This window comes from Giraffa tippelskirchi, chromosome 12 (assembly GCF_054371585.1).
Source record: "Giraffa tippelskirchi isolate mGirTip1 chromosome 12, T2T-mGirTip1v1.2.pri, whole genome shotgun sequence".
Lineage (NCBI taxonomy): Eukaryota > Metazoa > Chordata > Mammalia > Artiodactyla > Giraffidae > Giraffa > Giraffa tippelskirchi.
Window position 1 is genome coordinate 128,631,804 of NC_137286.1, and position 22,243 is coordinate 128,654,046.

The 22,243-nt window shown below is 36.8% G+C and overlaps 2 long non-coding RNA genes across 2 annotated transcripts in view; both read right to left on the bottom strand.

Moving 5' to 3' along the window:
• Positions 1-232: 232 nt before the first annotated feature.
• Positions 233-22,243, bottom strand: part of LOC145529454 (uncharacterized) — a 102,903-nt gene continuing 80,892 nt past the window's right edge. The window contains exons 3-4 of the long non-coding RNA XR_014071247.1: positions 3,244-3,383; positions 233-2,035 (exon numbers count right to left, since the gene is read on the bottom strand). This is a non-coding gene — a long non-coding RNA (uncharacterized LOC145529454). The remainder of the gene's footprint in view (positions 2,036-3,243; positions 3,384-22,243) is intronic.
• LOC145530523 (uncharacterized) lies at positions 12,378-15,589 on the bottom strand. The gene is made up of 2 exons (XR_014071862.1): positions 13,718-15,589; positions 12,378-13,555 (listed from the first exon to the last, which is right to left on the bottom strand). It is a non-coding gene; the product is annotated as an uncharacterized LOC145530523 (long non-coding RNA).

Here is a 22,243-nt window from a genome sequence, read left to right on the forward strand (position 1 = left end):
AGATGGTACAATAAAAAGAAGAATGCAGGGTAGACTAAATCGGGATAAATATCACATAAACAAACTAGGAGAAAAATTTAGATACCTATGCACAAGATGTTGATGGTATATTATAGTGGCAAAAAATAGAAAAAGGATTGACAAATAACCATATATGAGTTATGATTCTAACTGTATTATACTGTTCACAATTACTCAAGAATATTGTCAAATTGGAATGTGGTAAAATTAGTTTTCTTTTTTCTTTTTTGGATCTTCTCACTCTACCAAATTCTACCCACTGGGGGAAAAGTGAACTATTCTGAGATATCTGTTTAATGTGATTCTGAAGTTCAAAATGAGATTTTAGAGGCACAAAAATAAAATTAGCAAGTGAAATAAGTGCATTTCTAATGGAACTCTGGAGACTTAATAGTCTATAATAGAATATAATGATAATTAGTTTTCTTGAATATTTTTATGGTTTTATGTCTATTTTGAGTGTCTTATTGGAATCATACAATTTTATTTTCATGATATCAGGCTATTTCTGCTCAATAGTGTAGCAATATGAAAAAGCTCTATTATTTTATTAGTTTGAGCAAAAAGTAGAATTAGACCACTTTCTAGAATACACTGAATTTTTTCATTACTTTTTGTATCTTCTATTTTTCTTACTGAAGCCCATCTTTAACATTTTTTTCCCTTTTATCCCCTACATTATAAATACTACTTAAATGTTCTTCTGTACTTATCTGAATAATTTTCCTGCCCTTCTTAGGCTCATATTTTCTATTAAGACTTTGACTTCTTTTATCTGTTCCCTAACGGAAGAGTAGAGAAGCTGAAAGGTAAATATGTATATCAAAACTTATCTATTTGTTAGAAATTCCAAGTGAGGTCATTAAATTACAAGTTAAATTACCCTTATTGAAATCCATGAAGCTCTACCCAGCTTTATGTAGCTACAATTTTGATTTTTTCCTAATACCTTTAATATCTTATATAATCATCTATTTATTCACTTAATTATTTGTTAAAATATTTATTCACTAAAAATCATATAGCATTATTTCATCTGCATATATATATGTGTATGTATATATACGTATATATATGTGTGTGTGTGTGTGTGCTATGCCAGTTCAGTCATGTCCCACTCTTTGTGACTCTATGAACTGTAGCCTGCCAGGATTCTCTGTCCTTGAGAGTCTCCGGGCAAGAATACTGGAGTGGGTTGCCATTTCCTTCTCCAGGGGATCCTCCCAACCCAGAGATCAAACCTGAGTCTCTTGAGTCTCTTCCAGCAGCAGAGATTCTTTACCACTGGGCCACCTGGAATGCCCATATATATGGGCACAGCACAATCCACTTATATACATAATTTGTTTTTTCCTCTGCTCATAAATTGGGAAGATATTTCTTAATACAATATTTGCTGAGGGACAGCAGGACCATTTTAGACCCTGCTGTTTTTACTTTGTTCTTTGAACTCTATCATCTGAGCTCAGGGAGAGTTTAACTCTGTTATTTAGATTCTGAAGAGACTATAAGGAGCACAGTGAGGGAGGGAAATGTCCCAGCTCGGGAGGCAGAGCTTAGGCAAGGTGAGGATGCCAGTCACACGTGGGGCCAACCTGACTTCCGCGCCAGGGCCTGATGGGGTGAGGGTGGAGGCAGTTGAGGAAAGGCTCAGTGAAAGTGACAGAAACCAGGTAGGCTCCCATCGAGTCTGGCGAGAGATGCTGGAGCTAGAATAACTTGAGGGGGTCGTGCAGCGAGGTGTGCACTGTCAGATCCCAGGCAGAACGTTGAGATCTCCACACACAGGCAGATGGTGCGGTGTCTCCTGTCAGAGGCCCAGCGAGATGAGAACGGCCTGGCATGGGACGTCAGAGTCCAGAAGTGAGGAGGAAGATGTCCTTGTGACAGGATAGATTAGAGAGCCAGAAATAAGTTCACACAGCGAAACGGAATATGAGGCAGAGTGGACTGTATGTAGGTCCAGGGCATGAAAGGATGGATTATTTACTAATTGATTCTGGCAATACTTTTCCTATGAAAACAAAATGAAATAAAATTCTATCACACATCATACTCAAATTAATTAGACTTTGAAGTGAAATAATAAAGATAAATTAATATGAATTAATGAATATGATTTGATAAATAATATGTAATATCATACAGAATTTGAAGTATCCTTTAGAATATTAATGAGTGAATAATACAAATTACCCTGTAAATGTACTTGTTTCTCTGTAAGAAAAAAATTTTTGATAAAACTTGATATACCATAAAAGAAAGAATTGATAAATGGAACTATATTACATTTAAGAAGTTTGTTCCTAAAAATACAGATTAAAAAGTATGAGATGGTAAAAGAAAGCACAAATTGGGGAATATTATTTCAGCACAATTATTTGCCAAAGGATTATAATCTGAAATATATGAAAAACTCCTATAAAATTGTAAGAAAAAAGAGAAAGAGGGAAGTATAAATGTAAGCAAACCCTTCCAAACGTTTTACAGAAGAGAAAGCACAAATGTCCTGTGAATATAGCAAAAGCTACCCAATTTAAAAATAATGAAGGACATGTAAATTAAAATCTTTGGAATATACTTTAAACCAGTTCCATAAAAGGAACCACTTTTTGGGAAAATATCACTGTATAATATGATTAGGTTGAAAAAGGCTAGTCATATGTTATTTAATAATGAAGTAGGTCAATCCTCATTTATTAATGATAGAAGGTCTGTCAGTAATTATTTTTAGGCCAAAACTCATTTTGTTGCTTAGGAAACCTGGTTAATTTAGGAAAAATGGTTAAATAAGTGATAAAGTTCATACAATCAGGCACTAAAAAACAGGGAGTGGAAAAAATAGGTCTCTTGACAAGTAATTCACAATGGACCAGAGCAAACTTGAGAATCCAGAGAATAACCTTTTATGTAAAATATGCACAGAAGACACACTGAAAAAGTGATCAGAGCAGAAAATAAATTTCTAATCATACAATTTAGTTTTTTATTCATTTCTAAAAGTCATGTATTTTTATAAGACTGCTAATTGATAAGCATACGACATAGCACAGAAACATTTCTGATTGGTATTTCATCTCATTTCTTAAGCAGGACGTGTAAGATCATAGGATTTTTATGCACATTACATTAAATTTTCTCCTGAAAGATCTAATAAAAATGTTATAAGTTGTATAAATTAATTTATGGATAATTCTGAAGGCAGAAAAGCTCTAAATTAACCTTGCTTGAAGGATAACTCAGTGTTCTTATTCATTAAGGTTTCCAGCTGTGCACAAGTAGTGTGGAAGACGTTCCTCTTCATTCACTTGCGATCTTACAGTGCAAACCTCTTTTCAGAGTCCTTTTATTTACTTGTTATTCTGTGTCTCAAAGGAAAGGAAGAAATGTACAGTTGATATAAAATTATTTTTCTCTTGATAACCTCTAACTGGTTAAATTCAGAAATCTCCATCAATAAGTTACACCATGTTCCTTCTAAACCAGTAGGACAATTTATTACACATGAAATCAAGGCAGAAGCCTAAGATATAATGCATGGGAGCTTTTCATCTTATTTTTCTGATTTAAATTTTCTCCTTGGTAGATTTGGCTAACAAGCTATTCTACCAAGAAACATGTTTGTCAAGAGAATGTCACCATCAAAAAATAGTGTTTTATAAATAGGAGTTGATATAGATTTTTACATTTGGGTTTTTATTATATGTGACAAAATGAAATGCAGTCTTTGATTTAAAATATTTTCCTGTCTCTACAGAAGAAAAATATTTTAAAAATCTCCTATACTACGGTTATTTCCTATATTATGGTTAATAAATTGATGAGAATTTATAAAATTTCTCTATGAAGAAACAGTAAGTCTTTATCTTAACTCCATTAATTAATTCAAAATACACTTATATATAAAAATTATAACATATATAATTTAATATTTGGCCTTAAGTGCCAAATATTGTGCTATACACTGGAAAGCAGTAAATAGTACATACATTATCCTTAGCCTTTGGAATCTATGCTGAAGTGAGCCTTGTCATAATTTAGTCTCATTTATGGAATAGAATTTAAAAAATATTTTGACTCACAAATCTAAATAAAAATGTGTTCCAAAGGAAATACTCATAGGTGATTTCACCATGATTACAATAACAAAGTAAGCAACCAGACCTTCAATTACTAAGTAAGATGACAGAATATGTGCAAAATAAATAGGTAAACAGAGAAAAATTGAAGTAAAATTAACACTGAGAGATGAGACAGAGTATTTCTGGACAGATAACTTTAAGACTGGTGCCTGATAGCTCGACTGGTAAGGAATTCGCCCACAATGCGGGAGACCTGGGTTCAATCCCTGGGTTGGGAAGATCCCCTGGAGAAGGGAATGGGTACCCACTCCAGTATTCTGGCCTAGAGAATTCCATGGACTGTGGAGTACATGAGGTCCCAAAGGTCAGACATGACTGAGTGACTTGCACTTTACTTTGAACTTTAAGACAAAGTCTTTTAAGGGCTTTATTAACATATAAATGATATGCAATAAACTGTACATATTTAATGTATACAATTTAATGAGTTTGGACATATGCACACATAAGGACAGAAAACAGCCATGGAAAAATTTGGGAAAAGAATTTACCAGGAAGGAAGAGCCTCATGTGTGATGGCCTTAAGACAGGAAAGCAGTGGCTATGTTTAAGAAAATGGAAAGAGGCCAGACCAGCTAGAACTAAATCAACACGTACAAACTGCTATATTTAAAATAGATAACCTATAGGGTCCTACTGTATAGCACAGGGAACTCTGCTCAATGATATGCAGCAGTCTGGATAGAAGGCGAGTTTGGGGGAGAAAGTCTGCATGTATATGTATGGCTGGGGCTTCCCAGGCAGCACTAGTGGTAATGAGTATTAGTGTTAGTTGCTCAGTCCTGTCAGACTCTTTGCAACCCCATGAACTGTATTCCATCAGGCTCCTCTCTCTATGGGATTCTCCGGGTAAGAATTCTGGAGTGGATTGCCGTTTCCTTCTCCAGGGGATTTTCCCAACGCAGGGATCAAACCCAGGTCTCCCGCATTGCAGGCAGATTCTTTACCGTTTGAACCACCGGGGAAACTCTGCCAACGCAGGAGGCATAAGAGATGTGGGTTTGATCACTGGACCAGAAAGATCCCCTGGATGAGTACAAGGCAGCCCGATCCAGTATTCTTACCTGGAGAATCCCATGGACAGAAGAGCCTGGCAGGCACTACAGTCCATAGTGTCGCAAAGAATCGGACAGAACTGAAGGACTTAGCAAGCACACACACATGCCTATTTATGAGTGAGTCCGTTTGCAGTCCACCTGAGACAATCACATTGTTAATCATCTATACTCCAATATAAAATAAAAAGTTTTTTTAATCTAAAAGTAAAAAAAAAGAATTAAATATGCAAGAAGAAAAATTATGACAGTTTAGGTTTTGTAGATAAGTAGGAGGTGGCTCTAGAGGTAAAGAACCCATATGCCAATGCAGAATTTGATCCCTGGGTCAGGAAGATCCCCTGGAGCAGGTCATGACAACCCACTCCAGTATTCTTGCCTTGAGAATCCCATGGACAGAGGAGCCTGGCGGGCTACAGCCCACAGGGTTGCAGAGTCGGCAAAGTTTCAACACACAGCAGCAAGCAGGAGGACTCAAAGAAGGGGTCAGTCAAATGAGGTTTAATTTTACATCAAAATACACTGGCAAATCATTGGAAAATTTTAACTGCAGTAGTATGATCCTTTTTTTTTTACAGTAATTTTGAATACTCTGTAGGAAATGGATGGAAAGGGTACAAGAGATAAAGTGTGACAAATTAGGGCAAAAGTGCAGTAACGAAGCTGGTATTGGGTGACTTATGCAAGATTAGAGGCAGTTGGAGGTAAAACAACACATTTGTGTCATCTGTCTTAGAGATTGTGCATACAGGAATGGAGAACCTAGAGCCAAGCATAATCTCAGTCTTGGGGCTTGGGCAACTAGATTTGGTTTCATTTACAAAGGCGTTCTGCAGTCCATAGGGTCACAGAGACTTGGACATGACTGAATGACTCAACAGCAACAACAGAGATTAGGACAAGTGACAATATTACAGGTAATAATCTTAAAGATGATGATGTCAAATTGCTGGGAAAATAAGAAACACTGGTTTAAGCAGTACACATATATGTGTTTCACGCTTTTAACAAGAGCAGTTTCTGTGGGGATTTTCAGCAAAGGCTGATGGACAGAGAAGAAGCAGAGGCAGGAAGGTCTTAAACTGATCAAGAGAAGCAGAAAAACAATTTAATAGTTGGAGGAGGATTTGGAGCTAAAAAGGGAAATGTTTTTAGTTTTTGTTTTCCCCTCCAAGGCTCATATATGATGATGGTGATATGATACTGATAGTGATTATGATGATGGTGACAGCGATAGTAACATGATGACTATGATTATATAATTGTTCACATATTGAGATGGCAGTTTTTCTTGTTTAAATTGAAAAACAACATATAATCTACATCAAGATCTCATTTTCTCCCTTGTGAGAGAATCTTGTCCTTCCTATCTTTCACCTCCACTAAATAATTACCAGCAATTGTTCAAAAATTAAAGAGAATTGTATTTTTAAGTGTTTTAGAGCTATTTAGGAAGTTAATGAGTACAGCTTTTACACAGTTCCCTGGTCCCATTTTATAATTTAATTGCAAGCCTCAGTATTTCAGCAGTAATCATTTAAAATTTGAAATGTCAATGTCACTGGCATTAAAAATACGTTTCCTCTATGGAACAGAATTCAAAATATATTCTGACTTACAAAAGTAGAAATGAAAATGTGGTCTGCAGGAAACCTCCAGTGCGGAGAAGTAATTTAACCATCATTTCAGTTGTTTTTCTTATTTATCTAATATGCTTACTTAGAAAAATAGTTGGCAGAATATGTATCATCTATAAAGCAGGGAACTGAACCTTTTGTTTAGAGATACAATTTTTCTAAATGAGAGAACATCTGTTCATATTGAATGAAATATAATCTGCCAAGTAGGGGCAGCCTTTGGATCATTATGTTATGCATTATTATAGCAATGGGTTTAAGTTCAAGATCCAAAAACAGTGGAGTATGTGCAGTTTTCATTATAACCATTAGACACTGACCTATGTTAAATGCCTATCTATCTTGGTCTTTTGTGACATCTCATTATCATTGTTTGTGAGTCTTGTTAAATATTAAACAGCAAGACTGAATTAGCAATATGGCCATATATTGGAACTTTCTTCTCACTTGTTTGGCTATGTATTAACTGTGGAAATCTTCATTTTTGAAGATTTTTTCATTTTTCATTTCCATTTTATTTTCTAGTCTAAAACTTAGCTGAAAAGATGTATTTTGAAGGAAGACATTGACCAAGACATCCATATTCTTCCTCTCAGTTTGATTAGCCCTTAGTCAGATTCTTTCTGACTACATTCCCTGCCATCCCTTTTCCTAGCGCACTTAATTCAGACAACTTCCAATTACAAAGTCTTTCCCTTCCCCTTTGATAGATCTTCTCCTAGCCTCTAGCCAGTTTTATATGCCAAGAATGTCTTTCTCGTGGATCTGAGAACTATCTTTTTGAATGTAATCATCAAGAAAGACAGCATCTATATCCCCCCATCTTTGTGGACAAGGAGGAGCCTAACATCCATAAGTGCTTGTTGTGGGTATGTTAGTTGCTCAGTTGTGTCTGACTGTTTGCGAGTCCATGGACTTCAGCCCCCCAGGCTCCTCTGTCCATGGAATTCTCCAGGCAAGAATACTGGATGGGTTGCCATTCTCTCCTGCAGGGGATCTTTCCTACCCAGGGATTGAACCCAGGTCTCCTGCATTGGCAGATGGATTATTTTACTGTCTGAGCCACCAGGGAAGCCCCTTAAGTGCTTATCAGGAAACACAAATGACCTAATCTCATTGACCAACCTCCCCAAGTACTTTTCCAGTAGCTCATCCATTGCTTAAAAACTCTCCTTCCTGTGGAGTTGGGTTCAGTCCCTCTCCCTTATTGCAGTAATTTTAACCCCTATTGCAATAGTCTTAAATAAAAAGTCTTCCTTGTCTATTTAACTTTATCTGGTACAGATTTTCTTTGACAATATAAATAACATATTCTCTACATACATTAGTTTTTGGAAACGCACTGTTTGGAGCAAATGTTTTCCTTCCATATCCCAGGAAATCTAGAAATTTTCTTTTACTTAAAGCCAAGAAAAACTGTCCTATCCTTAGAGGTACATGGCATATTTATATTTTACTTTTCTGGAAAATAATATCTATCTATTGTAAATATATGTTGGGAAACTTAGTTAATACCATTTAAATCTATAAAGTAATGAATGAAGGATCAAGGCACTAAATAAGTAAATAAATACATAAATGAATCTAATTTAATGGAATTATGTACCAGAGCCACAGTTCTTTAACTACATGTAACAGTTTCAGGAACTCTCATTCATATTCATTCTCTCTCCCTTTCTATCTCTCTGTCTCTGTCACTCTCTCTCTTTGTTGTTGTTCAGTCGCTAATGCTTGTCCAACTCTTTGTGACCCCATGGACTGCAGGCTTTCCTGTCCTTCATCATCTCCTGGAGCTTGCTCAAATTCATGTCCACTGAGTTGGTGATGTCATCCCCTTCTCCTCCTGCCTTCAACCTTTCCCAGCATCAGGGTGTTTTCCAATGAGTCAGCTCTTTGCATAAAGCGGCCAAAGTATTCGAGCTTCAGCTTCAGCATCAGTCCTTCCAATGAATATTCAGGGTTGATTTCCTTTAAGATTGATTGGTTTGATCCCCTTGCAGTCCAAGGGACTCTCAAGAGTCTTCTCCAACACCACAGTTCAAAAGCATCAATTCTTCAGCACTCAGGCTTCTTTATGGTCAAACTCTCACATCCATACATGACTACTGGAAAAAACCACAGCTTTGACTAGATGGACTTCCCTCGTGGCTGAGACTGTAAAGAATCTTCCTGCAGTTCAGGAGACCTGGGTTCTATCCCTGGTTTGGGAAGATACCCTGGAGGAGGGCATGGCAACCCACCCCAGTATTCTGGCCTGGAGAACCCCCATGGCAGAAGAGTCTGACGGGCTACAGTCCGTGAGGTCACAAAGAGTCAGATAAAACTGAGTGACTTAGCATAGCACACAGCACTGCTCCCTCTTTTTTCTAGAATGTAAACACTATTAGACTTCAAGGACCCTGAAGACCAAGGTTATATCTTACATTGTTGCAACTCTTCTGGTATGAAGTAAGTACTCAACAATTGAATGATTATTGAAAAGAATGATTAGCTATCAAAATCAAATGTATTCATTTCCTTTAACTGCATTATAATTTTATTATAAACAAGTTATGCTACTCAGGATTGAATCACAGAGATTAGCAATAAAACCATGTGTTAATATTAGGTTGGTATAAACATAATTTTGGTTTTTGCATTGTTGAAATTTGTCATTTGATATTGGAATACATTCTAAATAACTGTGGTTATGTTATATATAATTTTAATGTGCATTTCTCACTTTATATGTTTTGCTAATGACTTATTACTTGCTGTTTATTTTATATTCATTAGAGACTATGGAAATGATGTTAGACAAAAAGCAAATTTGAGTGATTTTCTTATTCAAGTTCAAAATGGATCGTAAAGCAGTGGAGACAATCCACAACATCAACAACACACTTGGCCCAGGAACTGCTAACTAATGTTGCAGTTAGCAGTGATGATTCAAGAAGTTCTGCAAAGGAGACAAGAGTCTTGAGAATGTGGAGTGTAGTGGCTGGCCATTGGAAATTGACAAATTGAGAGCCTCATCAAAGCTGATCCTCTTAGAACTACATGAGAAGTTGCCCAAAAATTCAACATTGCCCATTCTCTGGTCATTCAGCATTTGAAGCAAATTGGAAAGGTGAAAAAGCTCGCTAAGTGGATGCCTCATGAGCTGATCAAAAATCAAAACTATCATTGTTTTGAAATGTTGTCTTCTTTCATTCTACGCAACAATAACGAATCATTTGTCGATTGGATTGTGACATATGGTGAAAAGTAGGTTGTATATGACAAACTGACAATGACCAGCTCAGTGGCTGGATTGAGAAGAAGCTCCAAAGCACTTCCCAAAGCCAAACTTGCACCAAAAAATGGTCATGGTCATGGTTTGATGGTCTGCTGCTGGTCTGATCCACTCCAGCTTTCTGAATCTTGGCAAAATCATTACATCTGAGAAGTACACTCAGCACATCAATGAGATGCACCAAAAACTGAAATGACTGCAGCTAGCACTGGTCAACAGAAAGGGCCCAATTCTTCTCCACAACAATGCCAGACCACATGTCGCACAACCAGTGCTTCAAAAGTTGAACAAATTGGGCTGTGAAGTTTTGCCTCGTCCACCATATTCACCTGACCTCTTGCCAACCAACTACCACTACTTCAAGCATCTTGACATTTTTTTTTTGCAGGAAAAATGCTTCCACAACCAGCAGGTGGCTGAAAATGCTTTGCAAGAGTTCATTGAATCCTAAAGCACAGATTTTTACACTACAGAAATAAACAAATTTATTTCTCATTGGCAAAAATATGTTGATTGATTAACAAAGATGTGTTTAAGCCTAGCTACAATTATTTAAAATTCAAGGTCCAAAGTCCCAATTACTTTTGCACCAACCTCATTGGAAAAGACTTTGATGCTGGGAAAGATTGAGGACAGGAGGAGAAGGGGTCAGCCGAGGGTAATATGATTGGATAGCATCTCCGACTCAATCCGCATAAGTCTGAGCAAACTCCAGGAGATAGCGAAGGACAGGGAAGCCTGGCATGCTGCAGCCCATGGGATCACTAAGAGTCAGACATGACTTAGTGACTGAATAAAAGCTACAATACAATTTGAAATTCCAAAGTAGCAAGTCATATATTAGAAGAATTGGTTAAGAATATTTGTAATACTAATAATGACTAATCTTAATGTTGTCTGTAATACTTTCCAGGCACTCTTTTAATTGCTGTACATTAATTAACTTTTAGTCTCCACAACAAACCTAAGCAATGGAAACTATTATTATTGTATTTTACAGGGCCTGATATACCTTGTCCAACTTTATAATTAGGAAGTGAGAGGGCCAGAACCTGAACTGAGATCCTCTGTTTCAAAGTCAGTGTTTCATTGCAATTAGATGTATTATCGTATCGAATATTTAGCTTTTTAAACTTACTTATCTCAAGGCATTTAGACAGTGTACCCTGACCCTAAGTCCACTGAAAATAGCAAATGGAACTTTCCTTTAGTTGAGAAAACAGAAGAAAGTGCCAACATAACAAATTACATCACCAAACACTGATCGTAGCAGACTGAAGGAGGTAAGAATATAAGGGCCACCAGACACTTCTCTTGGTGAAAAAATCACAGAAGTGAGTGTTGGAAATAGGACTCAAGTGTGAACACACAACACAAATCCCCTTTTGTTGCTGTGGATCAAAATATTTGATTGGCTGGGCTAGAAGGAAAAACACAACCCCAACTGCACAACTGCCTTCTTTCTCATTCACTGGTCAGCAACATCAAAATGTAAGCCCAACTGAGATGTAAAGTGATTCTTAGAAGAAGTGGCTGCAAATGAAGAATTTACCCCAGGACAGCAGCTTCACCAAAAACCAAAGCGGGGCGAGAGGAGGGGGTGGCGGCAGAGAAAAAAAAACTGCAAGTAAATGGAGTTTTCCTACCAGGGAGCATCAGTCTCCTGATTACTGTACTGTTGGAGAAATTCACATCAAGTTGCAACCTACCTTAATATCTAAATGGACAATTCTAAAGCAATAGGATAGATAATGAGAAAATGGAAGCTAAAACTGTATTATAGGCAAAATTCATGTTGTACACATTAAATGAACAGAAGGTTAAAACAAGTGACACATGTGATGAAAATTGAAAGAACAGTGAGAGACCAACACATCAGATATTTTAGGGTTTTATATGTGTTCTTTAATTTTGAATGCAGCAGTCATAACTTTAACAATGATACCAGAAATCTATCCTTCAGTCAGTTATAGAACACATATGCTTTCACAATCTCCCTATTTCTATATGCTTTCCTTTATACATAATTTTTTCAATAGATATGACATTAAAAAGTGAGGTTATTCCCTGTATATTTGGAGGTTATGTTTGGCAAAAACCTGGCATGCTGACTTAAGTTATTAAGAAAAACTTCTTGGAACGTCATATTTATGGCGCCTGTATGGTCATATCTGAGTAAATCAACTATTATAAATAGTGTCCTATGGACTAGGTTACATTTGTATCAACAAGATAGTCATATCAAGGCTTTTTGGACAAATCACATGAGTAAAGTCCGTTGTTTCATTTTCACTTTTCCTTGGGAACACAATTCTAATAATCTGAGTTGCTTTTGTTTTAGATTTATAAGTATTTCAGTGCTACACCTAGAAAGCCAACAAGTTACCAGTTTTTTAAACAATTTTTCTAAGTCTCTACTTTTCTAGAACAATCTGTTTTATCTTATCACTGGTTGTAATATAAAGCTCCTTGCCACTATTTTTTTTTATTTTTAATACACTGAATGTTAGTGAAAGAGCTGAAAATAGAGTATTCTGTGTATAATGATAATGAAGATACAATTTTTCAAAAATAATTTGTGCAAAGAAATTAAAAAACAATTCTAAAAATACAGCAATAGATTGTATAGTGTTGGTTTCATCAATATGAAATAAGCACAGTGTAAAGTCTGACTATGACTACTATAAAGGTCAACAAGTCTCTGGTAGAATACAGTCTCTTGTGTTTATTAAAATTTGTCAGGATTTTAAATGTAATTTTTTTATTTTTATGATACTATTATAGTATAACAAAAGAAATGAGCATAAATTATAAGCACACAATTGAGTAAATCTTCATAAAGTTAATATAACTGCATAATTAACACCCAAATCTAGAAAAAGAATATTATTCATGTTCCCAAATTGTTCCTTATGCTCCATTCCAGTCATAAAATCCCTCTCCTGAGGTTGAACACTTTAGATCAATTTTACTTCATTTTAACTTAATGTAAATGGAATCTAAATTATGTACTCTTTTGTATCTGGCTTACTTTGCTTCACATTATTTTTGAGATATCCTTCTATGTTGATTTGTGTAGTCTTTATTCATTTAATCTTATTGCTTGATAGCACACTATTATTACATACTGTACCAATACTACAGTAAAAAGGTATTTTGTGTTATTTCTATGAAAAAGAATTGATTAGAAAAAAGCAGATAGTCTCACAGAAAAATAGACAAAATCCTTGGACACTTCATAAAGAGGGTTTTGAAATGACCAATAAGCATATGAAAACCTGTCAACATTATTTTCATCATAAGTATAAATCACAAGATGCTACCACTATCCGCCCACCATAATGAATAGGAAGAGAAAGTCAGAAAATAGCAAGTATTGTTAAGCATGTGGGACAACTGGCATAAATTGTTGCAATCACTTAAAAACTACTTGTCAATGTATGGCAAAAACTATTACAATATTGTAAAGTAATTAGCCCCCAAGTAAAATAAATAAATTTATAAAAAAAAAAAAAAAAAATAAAAGCAGAGACATTACTTTGCCAACAAAAAAAAAAAAAAAAAAAAAAAAAAAAAACAAAAAAAAACTACTTGGTAGTATCTTACAAAGCAGAATATACAGATGCAGTCTGATCCAGAAATTCTACCCCTTGATATCTGTTTCAGATACATTAAATGAAAGATGTATACAAAATATTCAACAGAGCTCAAAATATTCATAATATTCAAAAGTTGAAAAGAAAAACAGTAAACTCAGATCTTCAGTGATCCACACATTAGAATTAGTTGACAAGGACTTTAAAATAGTTATGATAAATATATTACAGAAAATAAAGGGAAAAAATAGGGAATTTCACCAGATGCCAGTGTACGCTTCATTTTGGTCATAGGGTTTGGTGTGCTTAGTAATTTTGCTTTAATGATAGATACTGTGTTTTTTAAAGTCTCCAGATGGTGTTAACTTCTGTGAGTAATGATTAAGTTTTCCCTTTGCCAGGTAAGTCTGGGCTTCCCAGGTGGTGCTAGTCATAAAGAACACGCTTGCCAGTGCAGTAGACATGAGACGGGGGTTTGATCCCTTGATCTGGAAGATCTCCTGGAGAAGAAAGTGGCAACCCACTCCAGTATTCTTGCCTGGGAGATAACACGGACAGAGGAACCTGGTTGGCTCTGGTCCATGGGGTTACAAGGAGCTGGACAGAATGAAGTGACTTATCATGCATGCTGCCAGGTAGAGAGAGCAGAGGCTGATCATCTTAACTCAAATACGACTGCACTCAGCCCACACAGCCAAGACCCCAGGGAAGATGCCTACACTTGATGTGCACTGGATCTCCTAGAATATTTAAATTATCGATCTAGTGTTTAGGAACTCTCCCAACCCCAGTCAACACCTGATTAGGCAACCCACTCCAGTGTTCTTGCCTGGAGAATCCCAGGGACGGGGGAGCCTGGTGGGCTGCCGTCTATGGGGTCGCACAGAGTCGGACACGACTGAAGCGACTTAGCGGCAGCAGCAGCAGACTTTTCTCACAATTAAGAGAATTCTGCCTGATTTTTACAACGTGGCTTAGATTTTTAGGTTCCATTCCTATAGAATCCCAGACTGAAACAGGCCCAAGATGTTTGAGTACACCTTCCCACCAAAAGCTCCCTGTCCACCGCCAATAATCTTCTGCTGACACAAAGGTCCAATCCTTAGACATTTGTGCAGAATTAGAAATAGCGAAGTCCTCCAGAATAAAGGTGGCTGTAGATGTCTGCTCAACTCTCTGAAGGTCTTTCCTCCCTGGAGTTTTAGCCTCTCTAGATAGCGTTGTCACTGCAGATCTCTGATACCTTCAAAGAGACAATTTCTCTGTTTTATCTGGGTTTTCTAGTTTTCTTTGGTTGGAATGCTGGCTTGATGCAAACTGCTCCATCCCACGGAGAAGCAGAAACTATTAATTACCATGCATTTGTTAAAAATATATATATATAGTGTATTTACATATGTGTGTATTCACATGTGTATACAGATAAATATGACTTTTAAATGTCCTGGACTAATTAAAATTACATTTAAACCTAATTAAATTAAATTTGTTGTTCAGTCACTAGGTAGTGTCCGACTCCTTGCAACCCCATGGACTGTAGCCTGCCAGGCTCCTCTGTCCATGGGGCTCTTCCTACAAGATTACTGCAGCAGGTGGCCATTTCCTTCTCTAGGAGATCTTCCCAGACCAAAGATTAAACCAGCCTCTCCTACACTGGTAGGCGGATCCTTTACCACTGAGCCACCAGGGAAACCCATAATTAAATTTAAATAACATTTAAACTGTTTCAGCTTTGAAATCCTAAAAATAGAAAGAAAAATGGACACACGTGTAGTACAGGTGCTCCAATTAGGGTTTTTCCATGTGCCATTTTGAAACAACCTCTAACCTATATTAAATGAATGTGAGTATATGGCAAGCACTCATGTTGATTCTGCTTGACTTTTGTAAGAGGCCAATGGACATTCCTTCTATTAGATTCTTTCATAATCTTATTGGGCAATTTTTACTATGGGGAATATATATAAAATTAGGATTAAAAAAGAAGACAAAAAGTATTTGGTGCATCCTAGTTTGGGGAAAAAGAGAAAACAAGTAGGAAAATAGACTCTAAGTTCAATCTTAAAGACAGACTGAAATAGGAATATATGTGAAGTGGAAAGACAGATAAAAAAGGAAATAAGCCCATAAAAGGAGAAAATAGATTGAATTTTTAAAGGAAGAAAATGATGTCCTTAATTAATTGCTTCTTCTATGATTTAAATAAACTTCATGAGATTCTAAGGACTGATTTTCTTGTTGACTTGAAATTGGCAATAACCAAATATCTTGTGATTTGCTTCATTCTACATTTTTAACTTGAAGTTCAATTTTATCTTTTATTTCTACTATCATGCACCTTTATTTTTTCTAATATGATTCTCTGCCTTCCCTATGTCTTTTCAAAAATTGTAACATTTTTAGGTTACACGTGCTACTTATCTCTTCTGTTTAATTATTAATAAAGCTATTATTCAGCATTTATGAATTATTTTGAGCTACAAGGCAAGTTAAGTATGTCCTACTTTACTTGACAAATTGTAAGCTATACAATTTTCACAATGTGTTTGATTTTCCACAGTTACCATTTGATTTTGTTAGTTCCTCTAAATAAATACTGCCTACATGTTTACAACAAGCTTCAGGCTGTAAGAGTTAGAAACAAAATTCCTTGTTCTTCCTAATAAGAATGCTCCTAGGCAAACATTAAAGATATTGCCTTTGCTTTATAATCTATCAGTAATTTTTTTCTACTTAATAAACATTAAGGAGCAAACTTAACCTAAAATCATATATTTGCAAGATATATATTTAATATATGTTGTGCTTTGCTTAGTCGTTCAGTCATGTCCTCCTCTTTGTAATTCCATGGACTGAAGGATGCCAGACTCCTCTGTCCATGGTGATTCTCCAGAGAAGAATACTGGACTGGCTTGGCATGCCCTCCTCCAGGGAATCTTCCCATATATATCTGTACAAATGTAGTATACTTAACTGAAGTTTGAACATAAATGTTATATTCTGAAACTACACATCAAAAAAATAACTTTAAATATGCTTAATATTAGTATACTATTACTTTTCATAAATGTATTTTAATATTAATATTCTACTGTTATAATGATGATGATGATGATGCATGATTTGATGTTGATGATACAGGCATATCTTAGCTATATTGCGGGTCTAGTTTCAGACTACTCCATAAAGCAAATATTACAATAAAGCAAGCCAGACAGATTTGTTGGTTTCCCAGTGCATAGAAAAGTTATGCTTATACTATACTATAGGTTTTTAAGTATGCAATAGCATTATGTCTATAAAAACTGTACATATCTTAATTTTAAAATATTTATTGCTAAAAAATGCAAACCATCATCTAAGCCTTCAGCAAATCATAATCTTTTTGCTGGTTGAGGGTTTGGGATATTGTGAGAATTACCAAAATGTGACACAGAAACACAAAGTGAGCAAATGCTGTTGGAAAAAATGGCACCAACAGACTTGCTCAAGACAGGGTTGCCACAAACTTTCAGTCTGTAAAAAAAGAAAAAAAAAAAAAATATATATATATATTTGTGAAGCACACACACACACAAAAATGTTATGCCTGTATTGTAAAAGCCACTCACATAATATTTAACAAACCAAATACCCATATTTACACATGATAAGAATACAATTTGATTTTACCAATAGTTTCATAAGATCAGTTGTGAAATGTCTATACCACTTCAGAGTCATTATCCTCTTTTTGTTTACAGATACTATAGAATAAATTAAAGAAATAGAAGCAAATTTATTGACCTAAGAAGTCTCCAGTTTTGAATCGTGGCACAAACTATGTGCAGTCAATTAAATAGAATCTGTTTCTTAAATGAATAGCTATACCTAATTCACAGATGTGTTTACAAGATAAAAGACAGTGAGTCTTTGTATACTATTCATAATTTTACTTTCCACTTGTATGGTGAAGCTACCCAAGATGGCTGATCTCTTGTTCTCTGTACACCCCCCCACTTCAACTATACCCTGTTCACCTGACTGACCTTCCTCTATACCTGCCCCAGGCCCCAGCTCATTATCGTTCTAACTTTAGATCAGAACATCTCTACTATGATAGCTTATCAAAGGGGCAGTGAGGAGTGTGTCCCTCTCGTTGGTTTTTATTTCCCTAATAACCAATGAGCCGGCTTAATGCAATTCTCTAACGAGCAACTTGCCCTATTCCCCAGGAACAAAGACTGCCACCACACCCTGCCTTCCATCTAAACACATGGTGGGGTGGCATTCCAGAACCTTGCTTCAGAGAAGTAAGATCCCTCTACCCGTTAAACCACTGGTGTCTCTGTTGCTGACTCCAGGCTCTTTCTTCCATCTTGAAGCAGCCCGATACAAGACATTTCACTATGTTCTAAAATCCTTAATGATGAAGCATACATTTTTACTATTAAAATGAACATAATCGACAAACCTAAAAGTTCCTGAATTTTGAGTTTCAGAGTTTGTTTTGGGCTTCCTTGGTTGCTCAGCTGGTAAAGAATCCTCCTATAATGCAGAAGACCCCTGTTCGATTCCTGGGTTGGGAAGTTCCCCTGGCATAGCGATAGGCTACCCACTCCAGTATTCTTAGGCTTCCCTGATGGCTCAGAAGGTAAAGAACCTGCCTGCAATGCAGGGGACCTGGGTTCAGTCCCTGAGTTGGAAAGATTCCCTGGAGGAGAGCATGGCAACCCACTCCAGTATTCTTGCCTGGAGAATTCCATGGACAGAGGAGCCTGGCAGGTTACAGTCCGTGGGGTCGCAAAGAGTCGGACACAACTGAGTGACTAAGCACAGCACAGAATGTGTTTTAAAGACACTTCCCTCTTCTCTCATATAAGAATATGTTTTCCTTGCAAAGTAAAAATGATATTTACTAGCTGAAGTTGAATTATAAGCCCTAAGGATGTATCTAAATCTGCCTGATGAAGTTCTTATGTACAGAAACAACATTTACATCTGCATATATGATATTCAATGATAATTTTTAACAAAAATTCTAATTTTCTCCCTGAAGCAAAATAAAGAATTGCAGAAATAATAAGACAAAAGCTATTATGTATGCTTTTCTGTGTTTTTATTGGCTCTCAAAATGCAGCACATTTAGTTTGATTGAAAATAGAAATTTTCTGGTTTTACAAAGCTGTCCTATTGCATATTTGTCATGGTACTTGGAGGAGGAAATGGCAACCTACTCAAGTATTCTTGCTTGGGAAATCCCATGGACAGAGGAGCCTGATGGGCTACAGTCCATGGAGTCACAAAGAGTCAGACATGACTGTGCAACTGAGAATGCATGGTACTAACACAACATTAACCCTTCAACAGAGACAATTTCTAGTTAGTTCTTTGACTATCCTAGTGAGTTGAATAGCGTTCTTCCGAAATTCATGTCCACACAGAACTTCAGATTGTAATCTATTTTTTGAAATAGGGTGTTTGCACATGGAGTTAGTAAACAATCTCAAGATTAAATGATTGCTGAATTTAAGGTGAGCCTAAATCTGATAATTTGTCTCCTTACAAGTAGAAGATAACACAGAGTAAAGATGGAGGCAGAAGCTGGGGTAAGACTGCCATAGCTGAGGAATGCCTGGAGGCAATAGAACCTGGAGGAGGCAAGGAAATACTCTCCGCTAGAGCCTTCAGAGGGAGTATGGCTGACATCTTAATTTCAAACTTCCAGCCTCCAGGCCTATAAAAGTACACACTTTTGTTGTTCTAAACCATCAAGTTTGGTATATTTTGTCATGGCAGCCCAAAGAGACTAATACACCTGGAACTGATTGCTTTGAAGGGTAACCCCACAAGTGAAACTCCAGAGAGTTGTTTTATCGGTGTTATTATAGGAATTTAACTCGGCCTGTGTGTAATAGACAGGGAATCAGTTATGGACAAAGAGAAAATTAGCCTTCCAGTAGATGTCTGAACTAATACCAGTGGGACCAGAAAACATGATATGGAATTATGCAATCATGCATTTAATGATGAGTATTCATAAAATAAGTATTTCTAATAAGAACCTAGTATACACCAGGCATGTGCTAGATACAAAGGATATAAAAGACATAAAAAATAGGCAAAAACAAGAAATTAGTCTCTGCTCTTAAGGTGCCTCCAATCTATTTCAAAAAATGTGGCTTCCATACATGGAATTGATAGCTATAAAAATAGTAAATGGTTAAAATATACTAAAGTCTGTAATTCCACCCGGTACAATGGTTCTCAACATTAACTCACACTTCTTTCACCCAGGAAGCTTTATAGAAAAGTATCAGCGTGTTCTCTTTTCTAAGGGAAGCACATTTAGCTGGTCTGTTTACCACTTTTTTTTTTTTTAATATCTCTAATCTCTTTAACAGACAACAGAATTCTGAAATTCTCTTGCCATGTTGGCTGTCAGGACTAGTGCACTTCTTAGTAGCTCAACTGGTAAAGAATCCATCTGCAATGCAGGAGACCCCAGTTCAATATTCTATGTTGATTTGTGCAGTTCAATTCCTGGGTACAGAAGATCCACTGGAGAAGGGATAAGCTACCCATTCCAGTATTCTTGGGCTTCCCTGGTGGTTCAGCTGGTAAAGAGTCTGCCTGCAATGTGGGAGACCTGGGTTCAATCCCTGGGTTGGCTGGAAAAGGGAAAGGCTACCCACTCCAGTATTCTGGCCTGGAGAGTTCCACGGACTGTATAGTCGATGGTGTCACAAAGAGTCAGGCATGACTGAGTGACTTTCACTTTCACTTTACCTCATGGTAATAAGTGAGAAAACAGGTGATGTTTCCTCACAGTACAGAATAGATACCTGACTGCATTGTACACTGGTGAGTGGCTCCTTTCACAGCAGAACAATCAAGAGAAGAGGCTTGGTGCTGCCCAGATAAAAAAAGTCACATATTTTTCATTCTTAAAGTCAAAGAAAGCTTGACTTCCCAAGTAGAAAGCTCCTTGGTGTTCAAAAGGGGAGTAACGTCAAGCCTACCCATAGGCCTCTTTGGTAGAACTCATTTAGGCTGAGACATTTGCCCACACACATGGAAGGATCCTGAGAAATCCCAAATACAGACTCAGAGTCAGGCCAGTCAAAATGATTACACAAAGGAAACCTGAAAGAAATGCCCCTATATAACTGATTCAAACTACCATGAGGGCATGACTCTCTCTCTGAGTTCACCTGTGTGTCTATCCACATGTACTATACTCGTTTCCCTTTAATAAACTTTACTTGTTTCATTACTCTCTGTCTTTTGGGGAATTCTTTTCTGCAAAGCCAAAGGGTCAGGGCCCTTGTTGCTGACCACTGCTGTGACCCTACCTCAGTCTCTGGCTGTGAACTAAAACCTTGCTTCAAGCCACTGCAGTCCAGGTCACTTGAGATCAAGTTTATTGATGTTTCAAGAGACTTTTAAAAGTCCTTTGGACTACAAAGAGACAGTCAGTCCTAAAGGGAATTAGTTCTGAATATTCACTGGAAGGACTGATGCTGTAACTGAAATTCCAATACTTTGGTCACCTGATGTGAAGAACTGACTCATTGGAAAAGAGCTTGATGCTGGGAAAGATTGAGGAGAAGGGGATGGCAAAGGATGAGAAGGTTGGATGGCATCACTGACTAGATGGACATGAGTTTGAGCAAGCTCTGGGAGTTGGTGATGGACAAGGAAGCCTAGCCTGATACAGTCCATGGGGTCGTGACTGAGCAACTGAACTGGACTGAATGTTTCAGCATCTTTGACATAAGTTATGCTGTTACAGATTTATCATATATACACTTATCTTCAATCTCCCTACAAAACATTTTTGTGGAAAGTAGAATTTTTTTCAATGTCTCCCTCCCATTTTTATGTGTTTCTGTTTTTCTCTCCTTCACACACACACATACATATATACACCCATACGTAACACACATTTGTTAGAAAATTTTATTAGGAAATGGATTTTAAAGGAAATAATAAGCAGCATATGCTAAATATGGAGTAATAATTTGCAAAAAGATCCAGGATATCACAGATACATTTTTTCCAAACCCTACTGAGATATTTTTCTCTTCTTTTTCTAGAGTGAGTATGAAAAACCTTATTATTGTCCACATTAAACTCACCAGCTCCTCGAAATGTACCTGCTTCCATGTTGAACTTCTAATAATTTTCTGTGTGTGCCTGTGTTAGTCGTTCAGCCATGTCTGACTCTTTGCAGCTCCATGGACCGTAGCCCACCAGGCTCCTCTGTCCATGAAATTCTCTAGGCAAGAATACTGGAGTGGGTTGCCATTTCCTTTTCCAGAGGATCTTCCTGATCCAGGGATTGAACCTGGGTCTCCTGCATTGCAGGTGGATGCTTTACCATCTGAGCTACTAGGGAAGCCCAATAATTCCTCTAAACCTAACACACTGATCTTAGAACTGACGAGAGTCCCCTTATGAGTCTGCCTCATTTTCAGCATTAGCTCAGACCAAGGTTATAAGCTTGTGAATCCTGTTTCAGTTTACAACTTTGAAG